General features: G+C 37.2%; 1 protein-coding gene across 3 annotated transcripts in view; it reads left to right on the top strand.

Annotated features, from left to right (window-relative positions):
- The first annotated feature begins 1,166 nt into the window (after window positions 1-1,166).
- Window positions 1,167-6,182, top strand: part of LOC145980549 (uncharacterized) — an 89,175-nt gene continuing 84,159 nt past the window's right edge. For 2 of the 3 annotated variants that reach the window (XR_014440854.1, XM_083113567.1), the window contains exon 1: window positions 1,167-1,275. The gene's annotated coding sequence lies outside the window, so the exon portion shown is untranslated. Of the gene's footprint in view, window positions 1,276-1,404; window positions 1,529-6,182 lie in introns of those variants that run through there. The other variant, XM_083113569.1, reaches the window with a different exon arrangement.

The following is a 6,182-nucleotide window of genomic DNA, read 5'->3' as shown; positions in this document are numbered from 1 at the left end:
GACTGACGTCAGTATAATCCTCCTTCGGAAGTTGTTGTGTCGTGTCCGTGTGTTGAAGATTGTGCCTTAATATGGCACCACAAAAGTTTACATTACAACAAAGGATTTATCTTGTTGAGTGTTACCTCGAAAAGAGGAATATGTGGAGAAGTGCGACGACTTTTTGCAACGCAATTTCTTGGTGTTCCCATTCCACATAGGACCACTATATTAAACCTAAAAAAAAAAAAAATTAGAGTAACAGGGTCAGTTCCGAATAAAGGTGGAAAGAAAAATGGGGAAATCTAAAAAATAAAGTATACAAAGACAATCTGCACACCATCCGTGAGTTAAAAGAGAGTATTCTACGAGATATCGGGAGAATTACAGTAGACGAACTTGCACGTGTAAATGCTAATTTCCTTCGGAGATGTCAGGAATGTGTTGCAGCAGAGGGACATAATTTTCAACACCTTCTGTAGTCAAGGTTAGTACACAATATGAAAACTGTAATTTTAATAGCCGACTCTAGCGACTGTCGCGGACCTCGTTCACCGGGAAAGACAAGCGCTGACGCCGGGCCGCTTGCAGCCGAGTCTCGTAGCGGAAGTCAGGGAATGCTCTATATATAATACATTGGGCGCCAGGGGCCCAAATAAAATTTCACTTAATTCAACTGATTCGTTCCTTGTGAACTGCATTTGGTTTTCTACCCAAGAAAGTCGAAATATTTATTGTTGCCGCAGCGCCGCATGCTAGATCTACCTACTCCGTTCCCCACGGACCCATAAAATGTGGTGCCACTGTGTAAAACCACCTACTCTGTGAAAAATAATTGTAAAAAGTTTTAAAAATGAATTTGACGTTTCCCAAAACCCTTTGACAAGACGTCGACGAAAGCAAATAACATGAAATTAATCATTTATTATTTTGGTTTTCATTGAATCTTCAAATTGTTTTGGGTTTACGTACTCGCTTCTGCCTTACTGGCTGCAGTTCATCTTAATATATGTGTTTATATAATTACCTTATTTCAACTGTTATTTGAATGACTGAATTGGAATACTCTAAAATAATAAAATAGTATTTAATTTTTATTTGTGCGCACATAAGGTGAAATGCGATCGTTACTTGTTTATCGATAGCGAATTGACAGCTAGTGCCATCTAGCGATGATGGTTGCAGTGAGTAGCAGACACTAGTGAGGAACGAGTGTTTTAGTGTGTGGCACCCAATATCTATATTTTTGACTTGTGCGGACTAACATAAAGACAGATTCTTTTTTCTATACTTAACGTAAGTATTAGGAGAGGCATACGTAAGATAGTTCTATTAATCAATATGAATTAACAGGTAGTGGGCGTAGGTGCGTGCTGATTGACAGCAGACGTGCCGGGAAGCTTAACGCGAGATTCGTCTGCTGCAAGTGAAGGTACTCCTGGAGTGATTTCCTTTGCTCAAGAAAAAGCGGTACCTTTTTTAAAAGCATTACTTTTTCGGTTTGATTGTCGGTCACAAAATACTACTTTCCTGAATGTTTATTTGACACGTAAGATCATCAGAAACATTCTGTATTTTATATGTCTTAATAATAACAGCTTTTTTGAATAAGTTACTAATTGAAATTTGTTAATATTTCGTGTAAACGAGATATATGGAAGGTAAAAATTGTATTATTCATTGGTAACTTAGATTGTGATTCATGAACTGATATGCATGACGGTATTTTTGCATTTCTGTTTCTTGAGTGCAATATTTTTTTGTTAACACTACAAGATCTCAGTTTTTATTCAACTATTTTTATCCGTGTAGTAAAATAACGAAGGCATTCAGTGAAGACGTTAGTTTTAAAATTTAAAGAAGTTAAAGCAATGATTGAGCGTCGATACCGTTTTGAACGATGTTCGAATTAAGTAATTCGTTTGTTTCGAAAGAGAAGAAAACACTGTTAGTTATCGAGACCGCCAATTACATTTAGTAAAATTACGTTCCGTGAATGAAAGGTGTAAGAATGCTCCGAGGTTAGTTTATCATAAAATTTCAGCTTAAACGAGCTCTTGGTTGCTATTATTGTGTTTGAAATAGAATCATGAATAATATGAATATGTATTTCGGTTATGGCTAATGTTGCTATGCATCTCCAACTTACTGATTGTAAAGTAACAGGATGCCAACCAAACGTCAGGACTTCAACAAAGCAAACATGATTAGGCATTATGCACTACAGTGATCTGCAATGGTTTCTGTGGCCCCGAATTTGTTACCTGCTGAAAATTCAGCCACCAATAATGTGAATATTGCTGACATCAGTAGCAATGATCAATTGTATAGACTATGTCCGACATGCAAAGGAAAAGGTTATGTGTCCCCAGTGTGTCTTGCCACCCCCAGTAGCAGCAGTTCTTCTACTCAGATTGATATGGACGATATATCTGAAACAGGCTCTTATTCCAATAACTCACTGCCCCCGAAGACTTTTTTCCACAAAGAAAGCTCACTTCCTATTTTTCCACGATCCAGTAAAACTCCATCAGTGAGACGGAATGTTCGCTCAAATGTATCTTTGGGGAAATTACCCATTACTGCAGGGGAGAAGGTAGATGATATACTTCCATCTCCGAAGAAATTTGAACGTCCTGTAGAAGCAGCAAGATTAGCAATGCGGAAGCTAAAGGATAGTCAGTGGGATGTGCTGGTGGAAGGTTTAAGAGATGTTGTACAGTTAGCCCGGTTTCATGCAGAGGCTTTAGAACCCCATTTCAAGTCAGTCAATCGTGCATTGGTGCAGCTGCTGAATAACTTACGATCTCATGTTACTAGAATGACCTGCCAAGCTACAGGAGAAATTTTCAAAAATATACCATGCGTTTGTCGTCCAGAGTTTGATGAAATAATTGCAAAACTATTGTTGAGGACTGCTGACATGAACCAGTTCATACGAAAGGATGCAAATGATGCTTTGGACAAAATTATTACATATATACCACCTGTGCATACAATCCGAACAATTGTCCTGCAAGGGTCCGAACATAAGAATCATGTGGTCAGATCGGCAACAGCTCGCTTACTAACATGTATTGTACTGGTGCATGGTAATGATGTTATTTTCAAAGTTATGTCCAAAGAAGGGCGCAAACGATTCCTGAATGCTGCAGCAAAATTTTTGTGCGATGCTGATTTGGAAACTAGGAAATATACAGGGCAGCTTTTTAAAGCAGTAATGACTAGTGAAGATTTTGACGATGCATTCCATGCTGATGTACCCAAGAATTATGCTGACAGGATTGAAGCTAAACTGATCATGTTGAAATTTTCATCTTAGGTTCATTCTGCTGGCATATTTTACAGTGAGCTGTGACAGAGACCTCATGTGTATAATGTAAAATTCGCAGTAAAGTTGTTTCAGCACATTGGAAAGTCTTTAAGTTAATGTACAGTTATTGGAAACTTTTCTAGGTTGTTCATGCACCTTGCCACCAGTTTGGCAAATGAGCATGTTTCCAGATTAAAATCCTGGCATAGGAATGGATGTTGTTGGTGAATCTCCCTTCGTAAATTTCATCATGTCACCAATCGTTCTCATCATCTCGAACCAAAAGTGTCATGAAAACTATGTAAAATAACAAAAGCACAAATTCATGTGGCTTGCCATGGCATTCGTTATCATGGGGACATGACTATTTGAAGTAGTACATCAGCGCTCGTGATTTTGGGCAATTAACTTGATCACCATTACATCGAAATGTATGTATTAGGGCCTGTAGATTTTGAATACTCATTTCTTAGGGCTACACATGTAAGACATTTTCTGGCTCCGAGGCTCCCTTCATGGTGAAAATTTGTCATTGAGTGAGTGAGTCAGTGGAATTGGAGCTTTATATTTGTTAAAAAAAAACGATCACAACTTAATAATATACTTTCATGTTACCCCCAAATATAGGAGCCGTTGACCAAGTATCCCTTGAAAAAGTACATTGACTCTTTTAATCAATTTGATGTAACATAAAAAAATCAGGTGCAGATCAGATGTGAAATCTTTCCATCATAGAGTTCTTTTACAGGGTTTCTACTCGCCAGGAATTCTGCTTGGATTTTTCTCCGTAATCGTGAAAAGTTGCAACTTTTATTAATCCAAATCCCATTGAATTTATACATACTTATAAATGCCGTGAAGCAAGTTTTTACAGTTTACCTTTTATTTTTATCGAGGAAGGAAAATAAATCTGTGTGGATAATAAAACAGAATTCTCTCAGTCCATTTACTTTGTTAGCGTCTTCAGAAAAATCAATCTGACAGATCAAAGATTATTACAAGATGAGGTATCTTGAAGATGATTAGGTGAATTTTAGTTTGAATTTCTTATACAATTAACAATTTTTCATAGATTATAGAATATATACCGTGACTTCTGTTTGTAGATGCATTTCGAGTGTGAGTATGTGAAATGGCGAATGTAAACTCTGCATCGTAAATTAACTATTTTAAATATATATACCGTTGAATTGAATTAGAATTTTTGGTTATATTTGGAATCAGACCGACTCTTCATGTTGTTAATATATTTGTGTATGGGTGGTGAGAGGCGATAATACGTAAGACTGCAATTGAGGAAACACTTCCTTGTAGCCTTGGATTTTTGTAAAGTTCGCCTATTAACTGGGAATTATACTTGAATTTTATCATCGTCCTAGAATGGCCACCCTGTTTTACCTTTATTTTATTTTTCATGAAATACCATGGGAGACTGTTACCCAACTGTACCCCCTCGAGAATTACGTTGATTTTTTTAAATTGGCAGATCTCTTTTTTGTATGTAATATAAAATTGGTTGCAGCACACAGAAACACAAATGACTGAGATATTTGATCCCGCATAAGTAAAATCTTGCTATCTCGGACTACTTTTGCCATTTTCTATGAGTAAAAATTGGTTGTATGCACACTCAAATAGCTAAAACATATGTTCAAGAGATCACACCATTAAACTTAGTGCTCCTAACTTAACAAAAATGCCGAAAGTTTCTATCAGAACCAAACCTAACAGTCCTAACATAACAACTTAAAATCAAGGTCCGTGAAGAGTTTCCCCCTTCCCTGCATGAACAGGTCCGACCATAACGGCTCCTTCCCCAGGAAGGGTTGTGATCGTAAAGTTGTGATGTCACCACGGAAGCATGCTTTCCCTCTGCCTTGACAAATTAATTTGAAAACCACGTCGAAGTGTCAATATTTTCCAATAGTTACAACAGAATATTTCACTCATATCATTTATTTAATTTCTGGGGCATGGCATGGGTGTGGGCATTTATCTAGAAATATATTTCGGGAAGAATTCTCACACGCTAGTCAATTGTATCACATATACTAATAATAGCAAAATTGTGTTATTAAAATATCTACTAATAATACTATATTATACGGCAAGGAATAGCCGGCTCTTTGGCCGAGCACATTACGCTGTTGATTTTCGATCTCGCCACCATAGTTCACGGGTCACAATGCATGTTTTTCGTGCGTGTCCCTTCATCACTTATCTTTGCGATTAGCCAAAAGTGGCAGAACAGCGACGTAAAATAAGGAAATAGATAAAGACTAGCTAATACTTGTAATAGTTATGGAATAGTGGGAGGGATCCGCTCTAGTTGGTAGAGCCTCTGACTACTATGAGACCCAAGTTCGATTCCGGTGTGGGTGATCTAAGATCGGAATTGTTCTCACCTTGTGCCTCCACCTTGTCAGCCTCATTGGACTGCACTATGCAGACTAACAACGTTCTGACATCTGAACCCATGGCCATGGGACTTGTATGCCATACATATGTATTTATGATTGTCCCTCATCTATTTATATCTTATCACTATTCATCCTCATCTTCGCAATTAGCCAAAAGAGGTAAAAAAACTAGAAGTAAAATAAATTCATTCATGCGTAAATTATCGTGTGTTCTCGTAAATTATCGCATGTTCAAGTAGACCCACTCACACACGCATATTTATTTCATTAAAATGTTTTTAGTTTTATATTCACCTATAAATAGCTGTCGGTAAGAGAAGAAGGACTCACTATTATTATTATTGCATCCAAAGTAAAATATAAACATAATATCTATCACGTCTGCCATTTTAGGAACTTATGTTGTCAATTACAATTTAAATGAATAGGGAAAAAGGTAAAGTTCCCCGTGCATGCAGCATCGTGCCGTG

Source organism: Lepisma saccharinum, chromosome 28 (genome assembly GCF_977018435.1).
Source record: "Lepisma saccharinum chromosome 28, izLepSacc3.1, whole genome shotgun sequence".
Lineage (NCBI taxonomy): Eukaryota > Metazoa > Arthropoda > Insecta > Zygentoma > Lepismatidae > Lepisma > Lepisma saccharinum.
Note: the sequence above shows the minus strand (reverse complement) of the source record. Positions and strands in the feature narration are given on the sequence as shown.